Here is a 22,244-nt window from a genome sequence, read left to right on the forward strand (position 1 = left end):
CAAACATCCAGGAATCAGACTGGGCAACATTCCTATTTGACCACTTTAAGTCTCCAGAATACTCAGGTTCCAAAGGAAGTAGCTCTTCAAATGAGATTAACCCTGGGCCCGGCATCACGCAGAGTATACCCACCGACTGTTCACACCCCGTCAACATGGACCTCGAGGTGACACAAGAAAGGGTTGCCACAGCAATGACAAAAGCAAGATCTGATGGGGCTCCGGGCCCAAATGGCCTGCCACAGAGCCTGTTTAAATCTGACATTGCCTTCTGGTCAGGAACACTAACTAACCTCTTCAATTACGCTCTGAGAACAGCAACAATCCCGGATTCATGGCTGGGCGCTATAATCCACCCTATTTACAAATCAGGATCACGTGCCCAACCGAACAGTTACAGACTTATTGCCCTCCTAGACATTGAAGCCAAGCATTATGCAGGCCTCCTTTTTTGAGGATCTAAGGCTATGGGCAAAGGACCACAAACTGATGCCAATGAATCAAACAGGGTTTGTTGCAAACTCAGGGACCAGAACTAATTTGCTAGCAATATCATCCATTGTCGACAAAGCACTTTTAACATCTAGGTTAGTGTTTTGTTGCTTCGTCGACTTCAAAGCAGCATTTGATAGAGTCCCCAGGGAGGCTCTATGGGTAAAATTAAAGAAGTGGGGGATCTCAGAGAATCTATTAGAGGCAATTATCCAACTCCACTCCCGTACATGGGTCCGGGTGAAGTTAGGGTCCGGCACACATCTCTCGCGGAAAATTATGACAACAAGAGGCGTGATGCAGGGATGTGTTCTGGCCCCCCTTCTCTTTAACTTGTTTATAGCAGATCTGTCGGCGACCATGGACGACACTAACAGTCATTCCCCAAAGGGGGAGGTTTGGGTCTAAGCAACGTTTTGTACGCCGATGATCTGGTTCTTTTTAGCCTCACGAGGGTTGGCCTTCAAAGGCTCCTTGACAAACTGCTTGACTATACGATCATTAACCAATTAGAGGTCAACTTAAAGAAAACGCGAGTTGTCCCGTTTGGTAAGAAACAACACACAGGTGGCGGATGGTCATTTAACAACATAAGCCTCATCACAGGACAGTTGTATAAATACATAGGCGTCCACCTGGATTCTAGACGCAACTTTATAAAACAGCGTAATGAGATCGCAGTTAAAGCAATAACCCTTGCGGTGTCACTAGGTAAGCTTGCAAAAAACCTCTCAGGCCCAACTCTATCGCCTCTTTTGGAGGTGATGAGAGCAGAAATTGGCCCTACCTTATCGTATGGTATAGAGACATTCAGGGGGAAAATGAACACTGCCTTGCACCAGCACACAACTAAAATCTATAAAAAGGTTCTCCAGCTGCCAAAGTCTGCATCTGCTGTGCAGATAAGACTGGAGATGGGGCTAATAAACTACGATGCCTCTAACATCAGGGCATACCTTAACCTTTGTCACAAACTGAGACAAGCGGACCCAGATACATTAGAATCCCTAGTCTGGCAAAAAATAACCCAGAAAAACACAGGTTGAACGTACGGTCGTCTTTTTAAAGACGCCATTCAGCAAATGTCAGCGAGCGATTTATGGGCCCTAAATCCTAGTCAGACAGCATTTAAAATTAGGATCAAAAAGTGTGTGAGAATGAGATCACTTATTATTGACAAAGCACTCTTTTTGAAACGCAGTCATGCCTGGGCTATTGTAGATTCTTATAGACGGCTAGCCCCCGCCTCCTTTCTGGCCTGTACATATTCACTGCACCTAAAACGCATCTTTATCGCCAATGGAATGGGCGACTGGCGATTTGTGCAAGATTTACCTCCCTGGCGACACACTGCGGAAGATCTAACCTGCAGAGGGTGTGGCAAAACAGCCGAAACTATGTTGCATGTGATCTGCCTCTGCCCAGCCTTCAACTCAGAACGCAGGTGTAAACTTAAAGCAAAATGGAATAGGCTGGGTGTCCGGACCTGCAGGCAAGCCATCATGGTAGCTTTGAATCCGGAAAACACTGTCTTAAATATAAGACTTATAAATTTCATTCAGCAAGCATACCGTAATCTTAAACAAAAGAGGTCCTACTAAAGTGTCCCTCCCACTTCTCTTAATCATCTAATACAGCCCATAACTTATTCCAATATTTAGGGAGGTTGAAATGAAATTTCAGTAGCCCCAGGAATGTTGGTTGCTTTCCATATGCAGGATACCATTGATGCCGAGTGTAACATAAAAGGGTTGAAGAGAAGACTTTTTCCCTGCACAATATGCTTTAAGCTATCTTCTCCTTTTACCACCCTGTGTTCTTTTCTTTTTCTTTTATTTTATTTAAGGAGGCTTAAGAGAGGACAACCTCTGCTTTTATAACGGCTGTTTAACTGACCATGTTTTTATTTCTTCTTGTTTTTATCTTATTAATTGATATACAATGTGAATTTTGTAACCTTCTTTTAAAGATATATGTGTTATATCTAAATAAAGACATACGTATGTATACAGGAACTCTTCCAATCTGTCACTGTCATATATCCTTACTTATATACATCAATACTCACATATACTAGTTTAAAACATATGTACTTACTCATAAAGACACTATTGAGGCTGTCATTTACTCACTATCACACCCGTACACACACTTTTCCACCCATAGAGTCCTGCACACATGCTGCCTTCAAAACACATACAAATAGTGAGTCAGTCATTCATGCATCTGTGCGTTAGGTAATACCTCCATCAAACCATACAGACATTCATTCTGATACTCAAAAAGCCAACTAATAACCCATATAGACACTCATGTAGCTACTCACTAACTTATACACAAATTGAGACACTGGTACAGATATTTACATATTTAAACATTACTCGCTAATACATGTAGTCACTAAGATATACATAATAAGTCAGTTAAATTTTACAACAAAAAAAAATAAAGAAACTTATTCACCCATTTATTCTTCCATCGACCATTATATATACATATATACAAAATATTTATATTTCAGAAAGACACACATTCACTGGATGATGTCATCAGTGATGTCATTTGAGATGTCATCAGTGATGTCATGAGTGATGTCACTGACCATGTCATGAGTGATGTAATATGTGACGTCATCAGCAGTGCATTGCTGGCGCGCGAGTTATAATTAGCTGAACTAACTATAACGGGGGAACTTCAATGGTTTTGTATGAGTGAAAGGCCCAGCTAACTATAACATGTGTGAAACCTATGGATTTTTCAGTGAATTTCTAAGGTTTTTTTAATGCTTATTCCCAACTATACCGTGGCTGAAATCTATGTTTTTTCAGTGAATATATATATATATATATATATTACCTACTGGCGGTCGCCAGTAGGTATATATAGTTAGGATTTTTTCTCTATGGGACTTTTGAAAATTCTATGTCTAATAACTTTGGCGTTTGTGGACGGAATCGGCTGAAATTTTCAGAAAAATGGCACATTTTGTTTCTGAGCAGCCCCTGAAAATTTGGGGGGGTTTCATCAAGGGGGGGCCGAGAAAAAAGGGGGGTCCCAAAACGCGTTTTTCCCATTCATTTTTCCATAGGGCGTTTGGCCTCACTTTTAGCTCAAACGGCTGAATGGATTTGCACAAAACTTGGCAAAATTGTAGGGACTGTTAGCCCGATGTGCCTTTGCTGGGTCTCAATATATGTGCTCCAGTGGATTTTGAGAAATTAACGTTTAAAAAAACAGATATATCTGTGACAGCGTACCGGATAGCGCACCAGTTCGCGTACTTTTCGCGTAACGGAGCTTTGCGAAGCGAAGCTGATTGGCTCTCCGGTGTCTGTCAACATTCTAAACAGTCCGGAGCGGCCGCCATCTTGTCTCTCGGTAGGATCGAGAGACAAGAGGTGGTGAAAAACGAAGGGGGAAATGAAGGAAAGGGGGCAAGGTAGACCCCTCCTGACCCCCTAGGATTGATGAGGGGGATATTAAAGTGGCCCGCGGGGCAAAAAAAAATGCGATTTTTCGCCGTAGAGGCGCGTCCCGGTACGCGAACCGGGCAGCTAACTGGGCAGCTAACCGGCAGTGTAACGGGAGTCTGAGGAGAAGCTGATTGGCTGTCAACATTGTAAACAGTCCGGAGCGGCCGCCATCTTGTCTCTCGGTAGGATCGAGAGACAAGAGGTGGTGAAAAACGAAGGGGGAAATGAAGGAAAGGGGGCAAGGTAGACCCCTCCTGACCCCCTAGGATTGATGAGGGGGATATTAAAGTGCCCCACGGGGCAAAAGAAAAAAAAAGAAAATTGCGATTTTTCGCGGTAGAGGCGCTTCCCGGTACGCCAACCGGGCAGCTAACCGGCAGCGTAACGGGAGTCCGACATCTTTTGTTTTTGGAGCGTCCGGTTTGCGTACCGGGTAGCGTTCCGGTAAGCGTAACAAGGGGAAAACCAAGAGAAACAGTAAAATAAAATTTAAAGGAATAGATTTCCACCAAACTTGGCAAAATTGTAGGGACTGTTTGTTTGATGTGCCTTTGCAAGGCCTCAAGATATGTGCACGTGTGGATTTTGTCTAATTAAGGTTAAAAAAATATATATCTGTAAGCGTGCTCTGGCGCGCTTACGTTACGGGTTTTGTTTGCGCTGCAGAGACGATACGTCACGTTTATGCGACGCGTCATGAGGCGTCTCACGTGGCTACGTGATACGTCACGTAATAAAGAATATATTTTACAGCTATAGATATTAGCTTTTAAAAAACCAATGAAATTCACTGAAAAAACCATAGGTTATAGATCATATATAGTTAGGAATTTGCATTTACAAAACCATGAAAATTCACTGAAAAAACAACCATTGGTTATAGACCATATATAGTTAGGGATTAGCATTTACAAAACCTTAATTTACTCGCACAAAACCATAGAAATTTGCATATATAGTTAGTTGCAATAACTATATATCGCGCACCCGCAATCCACTGCTGATGATGTCACATATTACATCATTCATGACATGGTCAGTGACATCACTGATGACATCACTGATGACATCTCAAATGACATCACTGATGACATCTCAAATGACATCACTGATGCCATCACTGATGACATCTCAAATGACATCACTGATGAAATCACTGATAACATCTCATTTGACATTACTGATCACATCACTGATGATATCATTCATGTGATAATACGATGAACCTCTTCTGACTCTAATATAACCTTAGATACAATCAGTGTAAACAGACACTCACAGACTGTCACTCATCCATGGAGTTACTCACACACCTAGTCAGTCATGCAAAGAATCAATCACATCTCCATTTCCTCAACTATACAGTTATATACACCTTACTTAATCAAACATATACTAACACATATTTACTCTCTTATACAATCACTGATACAAGTTCACAATGATCCATACAGCCACTCACACATTCACTGGCTCTTATGCACAGTTATTTATATATGTCAACTCTTACATGTACTGTGTTTTACATATGTACTTACTTTGACATGTAGCACTGAGAAATCCAATCACTCATCAATACACTCATGCAGACAGTCAACCGACCATACAGCTGTTTCCACATGCACTTTTGAACCCATACATCTACTGAATCAACTGCTCACACATCTATGCACAGAGTCACATACCTCCCAGCCACCCCCACACACACACTCACTCTCCCATACAAATATTTGGGCAACCAATCAATAACCCATATAGTTACTCATATAGCTACTGATCAACACATGCAGTAGTTTACAGAACTACAGAAATAATGATGCACAAATTAAGACAGTTTAGTCACTAACCCATGCACTCAGTGAGACACATTTAATCATTCTCTCATACAGTCAGTCATGCACCTACTAAATCCTTCATCCAAACACTTATACATCCACTCATTCTTCAATATGTAAGACATATTTGAACTTTACAGAAACATACAGTCACTGGATGTTGTCATCAGTGATGTCATCAGTGATGTCATTTGAGATGTCATCAGTGATGTCATTTGAGATGTCATCAGTGATGTCATCAGTGATGTCACTGACCATGTCATGAATGATGTAATATGTGACATCATCAGCAGTGGATTGCGGGTGCGCGATATATAGTTATTGCAACTAACTATATATGCGAATTTCTATGGTTTTGTGCGAGTAAATTAAGGTTTTGTAAAAGCTAATCCCTAACTATATATGGTCTATAACCAATGGTTTTTTCAGTGAATATATATATATATATTCACTGAAAAAACCATAGGTTTCACACCAGTTATAGTTAGGAATTAGCATTTAAAAAACCCATTAAATTCACTGAAAAAAACAGAGGTTTCACACCAGTTATAGTTAGCTGGAAATTTTACTGACATAAAACCATTGAAATTCCCACATTATAGTTAGTTGGACTCACTATAACTTGCGCGCCTGCAATGCACTGCTGATGACGTCACATATTACATCACTCATGACATGGTCAGTGACATCACTCATGACACCCCACCCATTTCCCTCACAACCTGTTTGCTTTTGCTGAGACAACACCTCTTGTCTGTTCCTGCAAAAAAATCTAATTCAACCATGTCTGGTTCCCAGAACCCTTCCCAGGACCAGCCCTCAGACTCTTTGGATGGATTCCTGCCTGAGGTCCCCCCACAGAGAAAAGTGAAGGACCACTTCATTTGGAAGTTTTTCTCTTTTCCAGGGGGGGGAGAAAAAATGCAATGCAGCAAAAGTCACGTGTAAAATTTGTGACACTGTACTCTCACGTGGAAATCCCACCCGTAAATATAGTTTTGGAAATGCAACATTAATCAGGCATGTTGAGAGGAAGCACCTGATTAATTATGCACGGGAGAGCACCAGGGCCCTGGCTCGCAATCCACCACCCGATTGTCCCTCTCTACTTCCACCGGAGCTTCAACATCCTCGGTGAGAAGAAGACCAGCAGTGATGATCCCAAATATTCAGCCTGTTTTTGCAGATATTACATTTTGTTGTAAGCAGTGTGACCAACTGCTCTGTTATGGGGAGCAGAGCGTTGATCTGATTGTTAGAAAGAGGGAGGAACAGCGCTGCGGCCCTCAGCCCTAATTTCCCCCCTTTTTTTTGCTCCTGTTGAGCAGTTTTGCATTCCCTAGTTTTGTTTTTGTTCTGAAAAAAATACCAAAAAAATTTAAAAACGTTCGGAAAAAGTAAAAAAAAATTTAAAAACTAAAAAAAGAAGCAACAAAACAGTTCTTTTTAGAACTACCTCCAATTTATAAAAAAGGCTTCATTTTTGGAAAATTCTGTCATTCTTTTTTCCCCATGGTACGCTCCCGAGTGCGCTCCCCGGTGCGCGTACCGGGCGCTCCCCCCGCGCAAATCGAAAAAAAAAAAATATATTGTATTGCCCCGCGGGACCCTTTTATGGCCCCCACATCAAACCTAGGGAGTCAGGGGGGGTCTACCCTGCCCCCTTATGGTCAATTCCCCCCTTTATTTTTGCCACCTCTTGTGTCTCGACATTACCGAGAGACAAGATGGCGGCCGCTCCGGACTGTTTAGAATGTTTACAGAAACCCGAGAGCCAATCAGCTTTCCGCGCGCAAGTCACATGGCGCGCCCGGTACGCGCCCCGGTGCGCGTACCGGGGCGCTGCTATAGATATATATATTTTTTTTAACCTAAATTACTCAAAATCCACTGGAGCACATATCTTGAGACATAGCAGAGGCACATCGGGCTACCAGACCCTACAATTTTGCCAAGTTTGGTGGAAATCCATTCAGCCGTTCGGGCTAAAAGTGAGGTCGACCGCCCTATGGAAATTAACTTGGGGAAAACAAGTTTTGGGACCCCCCTTTTATCTCAGCCCCCGCTTGACAAATCCCCCCCAAACTTTCAGGGAAGGACCGGGGCGCCGCGAGGCCATTTTGAGGAAATTTTCAGGCAGATTTGTCAACCGGCGCTAAAGTTATTCCAAATAGAATTTTGAGATTTAACATTGAAAAAAATCCTAACAATAACTACCTACTGGCGACCGCCAGTAGGTTATATATATATATATATATATATATATATATATATATATATATATATATATATATATATATATATATATATATATATATATATATATATATATTCACTGAAAAAAACATAGGTTTGACACCAGTTATAGTTAGCTGGAAATTTTACTGACATAAAACCATTGAAATTCCCACGGTATAGTTAGTTGGACTCACTATAACTTGCGCGCCTGCAATGCACTGCTGATGACTTCACATATTACATCACTCATGACATGGTCAGTGACATCACTCATGACATCACTGATGACACCATCCAGTGAATGTATGTCTTTCTGAAAAATAAATATTTTATATATGTATATGTAAAGGTCGATGGTAGAATAAATGTTTAAATAAGTGTCTAAATGGATGTTTTAAAAAAACAAATTGATTGGTTAACTGGCTTATTAAGTGTATCTTAGTGAATACATATATTAGCGAGTAATGTTTGAATATTTAAATATATGTATCAGTGTTTCACTTTGTGTATAAGTGGCTGCATGGGTTGGTGAGTAGCTACATGTGTGTGTATATGGGTTATTAGATGTTTTTTTTAGTATCAGTATGAGTGTCTGCATGGTTTGGTGGGGGTATTACTTAGCACATAGATGCATCAATGACTGACGCACTGTTTGTATGTGTTTTGAAGACAGCATATGTGCAGGACTGTATGGGTGGATGAGCGTGTATATGTGTGTGTTAGTGAGTGAATGACTGTCTCACTAGTGTCTTTATCAGTAACTACATATGTTTTAATCTAGTATATGTGAGTATTGATGTATATAAGTGAGCATATGTGAGAGTGAGAGATTGTAAGAGTTCCTGTTTAAATAAGTATGTGTTTCTATAAGTGATTGTTTAAGAGAGTAAGTAGTTGTAAGTTTCCTTAGAAGTAAGGTGGTAGTGTGCGTATATCTGTATATGCAAATAAATGGATGTTTATTAGTTTATTTGCATGTGTGAGTATGTGTGTGAGTAACTTTTGGATGACTGTCGGTGTGTAACAGGATGTATAGGTGTATCACTACATATGATGAGTGAGTATATGTATGAGTGACTATATAGAACTGTTGGTGAATGAGTGGATTTGTATATAGATGGTGGAATTACTGAATTGGTTGTTGTAACTGGTATGGGTATCTCCATTTTTTTGAAAATTTTAGGGGCATATTATCAAGCCTGGGCGATAACATTATCGCCGCTTTATCGGCAGGAAACTGCCGATAAAGTGGCGATAATGGGCTTGATAATATGCTCTATGGAATTCCAATCGAAGCTCATGTTAGATGTGAAAGAGATCTAACATGAGCTTCGATTGGAAATCCATAGAGCATATTATCAAGCCCATTATCGCCACTTTATCGGCAGTTTCCTGCCGATAAAGCGGCGATAATCATATCGGCCAGGCTTGATAATATGCCCCTTAGATTCTATTTTTGAATATGTGTTTCAAGGGTTACATTACACTGAAAGGAGGTCTGGCACTCTGTCACAAGGATGGTGTCATCAGTGATGTCATGAGTGATGTCACTGACCATGTCATGAGTGATGTAATATGTGACGTCATCAGCAGTGCATTGCAGGCGCTCAAGTTATAGTGAGTCCAACTAACTATAACGTGGGAATTTCAATGGTTTTATGTCAGTAAAATTTCCAGCTAACTATAACTGGTGTGAAACCTATGGTTTTTTCAGTGAATTTAATAGGTTTTTTAAATGCTAATTCCTAACTATAACTGGTGTGAAACCTATGGTTTTTTCAGTGAATTTCATAGGTTTTGTAAATGCTAATTCCTAACTATATATAGGGCCTCAAACCTATGTTTTTTTCAGTGAATTTCAAAGTTTTTTTAATAGCAAATTTCTATTGCTATCAAATATAATATTTTTATAATGAATCCTATATTGTATATTTATGTAATACTATTTTTTATATGTATATTTTGATTTTGATTTTTTTTTGCCCTTGAGCGCTCCCGGTGCGCGTTCCCGTGAGCGCACCGGTAAGGTCAGTCTTGCGGCACGTCCCGGCGCGCGTACCGGTGAGCGTCCCGTTAGCGCTATAGCCGCGAACGAAAACATCATCGTGACGTATCGTGTACCCGCGTCCGTGTGATACGCACGGCGTAAGCGCACCTGGAAGCACCCGAGCGCATACGATCGCGCTACATAAGCGCCCGGGGCGCGTAGCGTAAGCGCGTCGGGTCATGTGACCTAAAAATAACACTTTTTATTGGTTCAGGACAGTTTTGGTTTCCAAATGATGAAAGCCCTGGTCATGTGACCTGAAAATAACACTTTTCATTGGTTCTGGACAGTTTTGTTTTCCTAATGATGAAAGCCCCCACCTTTTTTCCTCATTCTCACTTTGTACTTTGAGTGAGGAAGACCTGTTTCCAGACCTATTTGTACCTATTTGTACTGAGAAATGGCTACAGTAGCAGCAGCAGCAGGAGCATCTCAGCCACCACCACCACCACCACAAGGACCACCACAACACCACAGTGGTGGAGATGAAGAAGAGGAGGAGGAGGAGGAGGAGGAGGAGAGGTGCTACCTGCCAGAAGATACTACCCCCTACAAGCCAAAGGAGCACATTGTCTGGGAGTTTTTTAAAATCCCTATTGGCCTCAAGAAAGTTAATGCGCCTAAGGTTACTTGTCTAATCTGTGGCACTGTACTTTCCAGGGGGAACCCTGCCAAAAAATATTCTTTTGGCAACAACACCATGATTCGCCACATGCAACGCCGGCACCTAACAACCATAGTGCGGCACAGGTCAGAGAACTGACCAGAAACCCTCCCCAATCTTCTCCCAGCACCTCCCAAAGTACCCAACTCACTCCATCGGGACCAGAGACAAGGGAGATGGTCCCAAACATCCAAACCCAGTTTGGAAATTTCAAAATAGTATGCATATTTTGTGGGCGTACAATTTGCTATGGTGAGCAAAGTGTTAAACTCATCAACCGTGCTGGTGACAACCACAAGTGCCCAAAGAAACCTTCATTTTTTCCTGATTTTTTTGCTCCAGTTGAGCCGTTTACAATTCCCTGTTTTTTGTTTGTCCCCATAAAAATTCCCCAAAAAAAGTACAAAATGTCCCAAAAAACAATAAAAAAATATAAAACAACAAAAAGAATTTAAAAAACTGTTCTTTTTAGAACTACCTCCAATTTATAAAAAAATGCTACATTTTTTTATAAAATCTGTCATTCTTTTTTCCCCATGGTACGCTCCCCGGGACGCTCTCCGGTGCCGTACTGGGTGCTCCCCCCACGCAAATCGAAAAAAAAATGGCCCCCACATCAAACCTAGGAGGTAGGGGGGGCTACCCTGCCCCCTTTTGGTCATTTCCCCCTTTGTTTTTGCCACCTCTTGTGTCTCAATCCTACCGAGACACAAGATGGCGGCCGCTCCGAACTGTTTGGAATGTTGACAGACACCCGAGAGCCAATCAGCTTTCCGCTCGCAAACTCGCTTAGCGCGTCCCGGTGCGCGTACCGGGGCGCGCTTATAGATATATATTTTTTTTAACGTAAATCACTCAAAATCCACTGGAGCACATATCTTGAGACATAGCAAAGGCACATCGGGCTACCAGTCCCTACAATTTTGCCAAGTTTGGTATAAATCCATTCAGCCGTTCGGGCTAAAAGTGAGTCCAACCGCCCTATGGAAATTAACATGGGGAAAACACGTTTACGGACCCCCTTTTACGGCCCCCGCTTGACGAATCCCCCCCAAACTTTCAGGGAAGGAGCGGAGCGCAGCGAGGCAAATTTAAGGAAAATTACAGGCAGATTCCTCAACCGGCGCCAAAGTTATTCCCAATAGAATGTTGCGGATTCCCGATGGAAAACAATCCTAACTATAACTACCTACTGGCGACCGCCAGTAGGTTATATACATATATATATATATATATATATACAGCGACATTGTTCGGTGGTTCAGGTACATCGATGATGTCTGTATGATATGGAAAGGAACCACCGAACAGGCCACTGAATTTATCAACAAGTTGAACAACAACAACTTCAACTTGTCATTTACATCTGATATCAGCTCCGCAAAGGCCACCTTTTTGGACATTGCAATCAATACCACTAATGGAGAAATTCAAACATCCTTGTTTAGAAAGCCAACGGCAGGCAACACAGTTCTGCATGCACAGAGCCACCATCCGCCTCACCTGATTCGCAGCATCCCCTATGGGGAAATGCTAAGAATCAGGAGAGCATGCAGCACGGAGGCACAGAATCAGCTAGCCCAGGAAGAGTGTAAAGAACGTTTCCTGGCCCGGGGTTATGACAGAAAGGTGATCCTGGCTGCCATCAGGAAAGCCAATGCAATACCCCGATCTGAAGCCCTGACACATAGGAGGAAACAGACCTCCGCCACAGCCCCAATACAACCTCCCACTAGACTCATATGGGCCTTCAACAATCAGCATGGGGCGCTCAGGAAAATTGTAAATAGACATTGGGGTCTGGTCAAATGCGATCCAACTATAGGTAAACATATGCCCACAAAGCCTGCAATTACCTATAGGAAAGCATTTTCCTTGCAGGACGCGCTTGTAACATCAAGCCCTGAAGTGGTTAACACACGAAATTGGTTGGCGGGGAGCAAAGGCTTCAGAAAATGTGCTTCATGTAAAGCCTGTGTCCAAGGAGTCAACAAGTCTGAGTACCACATCCCATTTTCAGACACCCCTTTTAAGATTAAGCAAAAAATCACATGTAAGAGTGAATTTTGCGTGTATGTTTTGGAATGCCCATGTGGCCTTCGCTACGTGGGCAGCTCGAAACTACAGGTGCACAAAAGGGTCCTTCAACACCTACGGGCCATCAAATCTAACGACCAGACATACCCAGTCGCCAGGCATTTCAGAGAGAAACACAACAGCAACAGCTCTCTCCTGAAATATTACGCCATCGACACGGTTGCACCAATGAGAAGGGGTGGCAATAGGGAAACTACGCTGAGAAGATTAGAAACACGCTACATTCTCATGCTAGATAGCAAATTTCCCAATGGGCTGAATACTTCAGAAGATATGTACACCTGTCTATAATTACGCTTTCTGACAACACAATCTCCAAGTTTCAGTTATCTGTGGTACAATTGATGGTGTCCTATTCTAATTAACCAGTAGATAGGTCCTTATTTAGTACTTTCAGCTTGACCTAGTGGTTATTTCAAGGACTTATGTATATAGATTGTGTCATTGTCTCCATTTAGTGATCCCACTGTGTTAGTCTTACAGATAAGATTATACTATACTCAGCTTCAAGAACTAGGGTATAATCGGTTTTGTATCTGTTTTTTATATATACTTTATTCACATTCACTTTATTAGCACTTTGTTCGGGTGTCCAACCAGTATGAATTTAAAAGATGTCAATGATTCAGATGTATATGCATTTGCACTTTGAAATCGTGGTCATCAATGATGTATGCTCTTTAAAGAAAGGCTAAAACTAATAGGTGCACTAGGCAAAATGACAACGTGACAAGAGTTGACATGTGGATTTATCCAGAGATTAACGAATAACAATCAATGAGGGTAACCTCTGTTTTTAATCCAGTGTATATGCGTGCATGGTAATTGTCTGCTTATGTGCTTAGCCTTCGTGCCCAATGCAGCCAACGGATTGATCCGGGGATTTTTTTAATTTTGTTTTGCATTTATACACATGCATACAGTATGTATTAATGCTTATTCAGTGTTTTGAGCATGGGATTGATCCCAACACTGTTTTATGACAAACCATGATTAATCGTGTTATTTAGTGCGTGACATTTTTCAATACGAATGAAATGTCATAGTATTTCAACTATGTTGATTGCACCATGCACTTCACTCTGTTCTGGTTGGCTCTCGATTTCAGCACTAGCACTTTAAATTCTGCCTGATGACTGCATAACACCATGTGATCAAGGCCTGTGAGAGGCCGAAACGTTATGCTGCCGTTTGTTGCGCAATAAAAACTTCAACTCACGGATTTCCTGGTCCTGCCGTCTTTTCTTCAAGGTAGCGTGGCTTATTGCAGCTCTGAGTGCCTTGGTGGGGACCCGTGGTGGATATATATATATATATATATATATATATATATATATTACCTACTAGCGGTCGCCAGTAGGTATATATAGTTAGGATTTTTTTCCTATGGGATTTCTGAAAATTCTATGTCGAATACCTTTGGCGTTTGTGGACGGAATTGGCTGAAATTTTCAGGAAAATGGCACATTTTGTTTCTGAGCAGCCTCTGAAAATTGGGGGGGGGGTTCGTCAAGGGAGGGCCGAGAAAAAAGGGGGGTCCCAAAACGCGTTTTTCCCATTCATTTTTCCATAGGGCGGTTGGAGTCACTTTTAGCTCGAACGGCTGAATGAATTTACACGAAACTTGGCAAAATTGTAGATATGGTTTGCCCGACGTGCCTTTGCAATGTCTCAATATATGTGCTCCAGTGGATTTTGAGAAATTAACGTTTCAAAAAACAGATATATCTGTAACAGCGCTCCGGTTAGCGCTCCGGTTCGCGTACCTGACGAGTAACGGAACTTCGCTAGGAGAAGCGGATTGGCTCCCCGGTGACTGTGAACATTCTAAACAGTCCGGAGCGGCCGCCATCTTGTGTCTCGGTAGGATCAGGACACAAGATGTGGCAAAAACAAAGGGGGAAATGAGCATAAGGGGGCAGAGTACATCCTCCCTGACCCCCTAGGTTTGATGAGGGGGCTTTAAAAGGGCCCCGCGGGGAAAAAAAAATCATTTTTATTATCGTTTTTTTGCGGGGGGAGCGCTCGGTACGCGCACCGGAAAGCGGTCCGGGAAGCGTAATATAGGGAAAATAGGATGAAAGAATGTTCAAATAAAGCATGTATATTGATTGTTCTTTTTGTTTTTTGTTTTTTATTTTTTTTATTTAAGTACCAACATGTAGGTACCAATGCAGAGTCTAAAAATAAAAATACACCGTTTTCTTTGTAGATATCTAGCATGTTGTTTCAGAAGTTATTGTGGTATATGGAATTCATAGCGTAGTCTGTCAGGAAAGCAGAAACACCATGGAGGCAGGAGATGATAAAGAGTTGTTAAATACACATTGGAGATAATATAGTGGAAGAAAGGAAGTAACTATGAGCAAACTTACTATGTAACACAAAAAAGTTGCACAGTATATTTAAAGTCTGATTTTACATTATAATCAATTTGGTACTAGTTTAAAAAATACATATAATAATGAATAATGTCTCAAAAAAGTTTTGAATTGTTAAATATAAATTTATTTCTCTGATTCGTTTTCAAAATTAAAAAGAACTTCTAATAATTCATTGTCAGAAATTTTCTCATTTTCAATCAGGTAATCTACTGATTCTACACATTGCAGAAGTTCAAAGTCCCGTGATTCATCAAAGAATTCAGAGTCATTGGGTTCAATTTCTGTATCTTTGTTGCTTTCTAGAACAATTTCGAAGGTATTTTTTTTCTCTCCTTCCATTTTTGTGCTGTAAAATGATTTTAAAAAAATATATCAGTACAGATAGGGCACTGTTGGGTTTAAGTACAGACAGGTAGTTTGGTTTTTTAAACAGTGATTTTATCTTTGGGCAGTGTATGGTATCAGACTGGAAGTAGAAATATAAAAAAATGTATGTGATAAAGCCTAAGTCAATTCTTAATTATACAAGACAAGCCTAACTCCATCCATAACTAAAACAGAGAAGTCTATCTTATTCTATAAGTATTACAGAGGGATAGTATATAACTATTAGAAAATGTTTTCCTAATTAACTTAAAGTGCAGAACATACTTCAGTTTTTAAAATAACATCTTACCTTTCAAAAAGAAGTTTAAGTTCTCAGTTGAAATGCACTTGATATGTACTTCAGGAAGTAGTAGTCAAAATGGCTGTGTTTCTCTCTCTTTCTTTATATATATTCAGGTACATAACCAATCAAATGTCATGAAATAATAGAAGATATTGAAAGTAGCATTTTGATTGGTTGTCAATTCTAACACTTCATAAGTGTTTTTGTTAGGTAATTTACCTCAGGATATTTAGTCTGGCTTACAGCATTATTTTCTCAATGGAATTCCATCAAATTTGGGTAAATGGTAGGGACTGCTATGTAGTAGGGCCTATTCTATATTTGATGAAAGTGTCTGTAGTGGTTTTTCTGTAAATTACGTTCCCACCTTTTTTTATTGAGCGCTTACCGGTGCGCTCCCCGGTACGCGAACCGGCAGCGTTACGGGAGTCCTCCATTTTGTGTATCGGTAGAATTGAGACATAAGATGGAGGACAAACAATGTTCGGAATGGGTAGAAGGGGGCACGGTAGACACTTTGTGACCCTCTAGGTTTTCTGAGGGGGGATTAGGACGCTGATATATCCAAAAATAAAAAAATAAAAATTTGGAAAATTTCGCGGGGGAGCGCCCGGTACGCGCACCGGTAAGCGAACCGGGGAGCGTACTTCGGTGAAAAAAAAAAGTTAGTAAAAGATAAACGTTTTGAATGATCAGAGGTAGGGTAGCTCTGAAAAGAGCTATTGGGTTCTGTGGCTAATTTAGGTACCTACAAGTAGGTTCCAATGCACACTTTTAAATAAAGGACGAATATTCTATTCCCTTCATCGGAGAAGTGCACACCATCTCTTCTGTAGATGTCTTGAATGTTATAACGCAAGTTATTGTTGTATATTAAACCCATTCCATAGTCTCTCATGTAAGCAGAAACAGATTTATTCACATGTTTCTGTGCTTTCTCAAATTGTGGAAAAAATTGGTTGGACCACTTCCATTTCTGTCTTTGGCATATATTGGAATATACCAAGGCAGTTTGGGGAAAAAGTGTCATCAATTGATGAAAGGTGTTCTTTAAAAGCATTTCCAGACCAACCCCAGTCATAGTGCCCAAATCATTTCCACCACAGTGCACTATTAAGAGGTCAGGGTTTGGCAGATGCATAAAATTGTTTTATTAAAAACATATAAAATATATTTTTGCATTAAAATAAGAATACATTTTACAGCTTTTGATATTTGCTATTAAAAAACCATTGAAATTCACTGAAAAAACCATAGGTTATAGACCATATATAGTTAGGAATTAGCATTTACAAAACCTTAAAAATTCACTGAAAAAACCATAGGTTATAGACCATATATAGTTAGGAATTAGCATTTACAAAACCTTAAAAATTCACTGAAAAAACCATAGGTTATAGACCATATATAGTTAGGGATTAGCATTTACAAAACCTTATTTTACTCGCACAAAACCATTGAAATTCGCATATATAGTTAGTTGCACTGACTATATATCGCGCACCCGCAATCCACTGCTGATGATGTCACATATTACATCATTCATGACATGGTCAGTGACATCACTGATGACATCACTGATGACATCTCAAATGACATCACTGATGACATCACTGATGACATCTCAAATGACATCACTGATGACATCTCAAATGACATCACTGATGACATCACTGATGACAACATCCTGTGACTGTATGTTTCTGTAAAGTTAAAATATGTCTTACATATTGAAGAATGAGTGGATGAATAAGTGTCTGGATGAAGGATTTAGTAGGTGCATGACTGACTGTATGAGTGAGTGATTAAATGTGTCTCACTGAGTGCATGGGTAAGTGACTAAACTGTCTTAATTTGTGCATCATTATGTCTGTTGTTCTGTAAACTGCTGCATGTGTTGATCAGTAGCTATATGAGTAACTATATGGGTTATTGATTGGTTGCCCAAGTATTTGTATGGGAGACTGAGTGTGTGTGTGGGTGGCTGGGAGGTGTATGACTCTGTGCATAGATGTGTGAGCAGTTGATTCACTAGATGTATGGGTTCAAAAGTGCATGTGGAAACAGCTGTATGGGCGGTTGACTGTGTGCATGAGTGTATTGGTGAGTGAATGGATATCTCAGTGCTACATGTCAAAGTAAGTACATATGTAAAACACAGTACATGTGAGAGTTGACATATATAAATAACTGTGCATAAGAGCCAGTGAATGTGTGAGTGGCTGTATGGATCATTGTGAACTTGTATCAGGGATTGTATAAGAGAGTAAATATGTGTTAGTATATGTATGAATAAGTAAGGTGTGTATAACTGTATAGTTGAGGAAATGGAGGTGTGATTGATTCTTTGCATGACTGACTAGGTGTGTGAGTAACTCCATGAATGAGTGACAGTCTGTGAGTGTCTGTTTACACTGAGTGTATGTAAGGTTATATTAGAGTCTGAAGAGGTTCAACGTATTATCACATGAATGATATCATCAGTGATGTGATCAGTAATGTCAAATGAGATGTCATCAGTGATGTCATCAGTGATGTCATTTGAGATGTCATCAGTGATGTCACTGACCATGTCATGAATGATGTAATATGTGACATCATCAGCAGTGGATTGCGGGTGCGCGATATATAGTTAGTGCAACTAACTATATATGCGAATTTCAATGGTTTTGTGCGAGTAAAATAAGGTTTTGTAAATGCTAATCCCTAACTATATATGGTCTATAACCTATGGTTTTTTCAGTGAATATATATATATATATATATATATTTTTTTTTTTCCACTGAAAAAAACATCACTGATGACATCACTGATGACATCTTAAATGACATCCCTGATGACATCACTTATGAAATCATCCAGTGAATGTGGTTTTGTTCGTTATTTAAATATGTATTATATATATAGCAATCTGCATTAAAGAATGAGTGGATATTAACATATACATATCTGGATGGAGGATTTAGTAGCAGTGTGATTGACTGTTTACTTCACTAATTTATAGTGTCTCACTAAATGTTTTGGATAGTGACTAAACTGTGTGAATATCTGTATCACTTTGTCAGTTGTTGTCTAAACTGCTGCACCAGTTGGTTACTAGCTATGTGAAAGTCTATATTAGTTATTGATTAGTTAACTGAGTATTTGTATGGGAGAGTGAATGTGTGTGTGGTCGGTGGGGGATGTGTGACTGCCCAAAGATGTGTGAATAGTTGATTCAGTAGGTATATGAGGTTAAGACTACATGTTATAACAGTTGTTTGCGTGAGTGAATATCTTTATGGGTGTGGTGATGTGCAAATATATCTCTCAATGGTACATGTCCAACAAACTAGAAAAATAAAAGGCAGTGTATGTGACAGTTGTTGTATATAAATAAGTATAGATAAGACTCAGTGATTGTATGAGTGACTGTATGAATAACTATATACTTGTAGTAGTGATTTTATAGCACACTAAGTATGAGTTACTATCTATATGAATAAATTAAGTGGTGTTTGTATAAGTGTGTAGCTGAGTAAATGTACGTATGATCCATTGTTTGCATAAGTGAGTAGGATGAGTTCATTTGATCGTGTTCTATTGATCATTGACAGCATGTATGAGTGAATCTATAGGTAAGTGATTAGATGTGCTAAATCTCTCCCTAACTATCTCTAAATATATACACACAAATAAAACCAACCTATATGTGACATTTGTGGACATCAGCTCTGCATTTGATTGCGTTTTGCACGACAATCTCTGGCAGACTTTGAGGGACATTGGGTTGGACAGTAAAATAATAGATTACATTAGAGAACTCTATGCTGAGGCGGGTGCACAAGTAAGATATGGCCAGAGAGGGGAATGCACTGAGCTCTTTAAGATTAATAGAGGGGTAAGGCAGGGCTACATATTGGCTCCCCTGCTATTTAACCTCTATATTATTGGGGTGGGTTCTTGCCTAACACAACAGTATTACGATTATCCTGTAATCAAAGGCAAACCCATCCCCATTCTACTCTACAATGATGATGCGGCTATCCTCTCGCAGACAAAGGTGGGTCTTCAGAAAGCCGTACAGATCTTCACTAACTTCATGAAGATCAGAGGGTTACCTGTAAATGTCTCGAAGACGTTTACCATGTTGTGCGGCCCAAACAAACAAAGATCACCATGTCCAATTACTTTAGATGAAAGGAGGGTGGAGTTAGCCGCATCTTTTGTTACTTGGGGGTTCATTTTGATAGGCAAGGCACGTGGAAGCCTGCTGTGAATGCAAGGGCCCTGGCATTTAATAGAGCAATTGGTGCTCTTAAGAGCTTTGCAAAAAAAATAGGGAACAGGCCAGTCAGGGAGCTCCTCCAAATATTCAAATCGAAATGTGTGGCTATTGGGACCTATGGGGCGGGCATTTGGGGCTGGCAGCAAGTGGAGGCGATACAGTGAATCGAGAATAGGTTCCTGCGATTTATAACAGCTACATCGAAGAGCACTCCTATATATGTCTTACATGCCGAAGTTGCTCTCCTTCACATCACGGACATTATAAAACTAGCCCCTGTTTTACTTTGGCATAATGTCTGGACCAAACCTGCCACAGAATTGAATAGATCTATTATAGAGGACTGCTTAAGTTGTGATGGGCTGAAAAATATTAAATGGCTTAGTTACATCAAGAACTTTGTCAGCGAGATTGGTCATCCTGAATATTATACCGACCCAGCCTCACTGGAACAGCTCTCGCGATCCACGTTCAAAAAGATTTTGTTGGAACATTTGGAATTGCAAAGGTGGAAGGGTGAAAGGAATAAAAAAAATCTGTCATGAGCCTCGACGAAGTGATATCTCAGAGGGGCCCTCAGTTGTATCTTGTAATAGATCATCCCCTACAGCATCGTAGGCTCCTGACATACTTTCGCCTGGAAACCTTTTATAGACTTGTATCATTTCCGAATTGCAATGACTGGGCGAGAGTAAAAAGGCGGTGTCCTTGTGATGACAAATCATTCCAATCAAATATACAATGCACTCTTTTTTACACTTTATACAGCCACTTTAGACGACAAATCTTAAAACCCCTCCTGTTAACCTGGGGCCTAAGGAAAGCAAGAGACGCCTATATAAACTTAGGTCTTTAGACGATTGTTTTACCATCAGCACAGTGAGCCTCTACTTGAACACAATTTTAAGAGTGAGAAGGACCATGGTCATGGGATAGCAAGAGTTAATTAAGTATTTTTAACTATGTATTTTAATTGATTGCATTGTTTTATCTTTTTTTAACTTCTTTTTATTAATTTTAAAAATCTATCTTTAGTAATGTTTAATTCTGAATGGAAAAGATGGAATTTTAATTGTGATTTTATTTGTATACTTTTATGAATTGTGAATTCAATTCGAATAAAGTCTTTGAAACAAAAAAAAAAATTAGATGTGTGTGTAGATCTAGGAATCACTGAATGGGTTTTTAGAAATTTGTATTGGTGTGTCAATGTATTTTACAGTGAGTGATGAAAGGTTATACTAGTGTATGATGAGGTGTATCTTATTGTCACATGGATGATGACATCAGTGATATCATCAGTGATGTCACTGACCATGTCATGAATGATTTAATGTGACATCATCAGCAGTGGATTGCGGGCGCGCGAGTTATAGTTAGCAGAACTAACTATAACAGAGGAATTTCAATGGTTTTGTACGAGTGAAATGTCCAGCTAACTATAACAGCCCTAAAACCCATGGTTTTTTCTGTGAATTTCTAAGGTTTTTTAAATGCTAATTCCTAACTATAACATGTCTGAAACCTATGGTTTTTTCAGTGAATTTTGAAGGTTTTTTTAACGATAATTTTTAAATGTAATAATAGTTATATGAATTTGTTTATACGGATGTTCTAGTTTTTTAACTGTTTATTTTTACATATTTTATTTTTTAAATCACATTATATATTTTTAGTAAAAATGAAGAAAAAAAATGTTTTTTAAAATATTGAACCGGAAATATTGTTTTTTTTGTTGAATGTATAAGTGCAGAACTATAAGTGTGTTGGTTAGTTAGGGGACTGCATGCATAGTAGATAGGCGTTTGAAGCAGTCCATTTGCTAAGTCCTGGCTCAGTTCATGAGTACTTGGTTACTGACTGAATGATTAGAGTACTGCAAGGAGAGTTCCTGGGTGAATTTATAAGTGTTTGGCTTTTGGCGCAGTGACTGGATTAGTACATGGTGCTGAATGGGTCACTAGAGGAGTGCAAGAGGAGTGACAGGGTGTTTCCTGGAAGTGTATTGATACTGACTGGGGAATTGAAGGTGTGAAAGACAAGTGTGTAGGTGGTTAGAGGACTGCATGCATAGTG

The sequence above is a fragment of the Lissotriton vulgaris genome, chromosome 10, assembly GCF_964263255.1.
Source record: "Lissotriton vulgaris chromosome 10, aLisVul1.2, whole genome shotgun sequence".
NCBI classification, from domain to species: Eukaryota; Metazoa; Chordata; class Amphibia; order Caudata; family Salamandridae; genus Lissotriton; species Lissotriton vulgaris.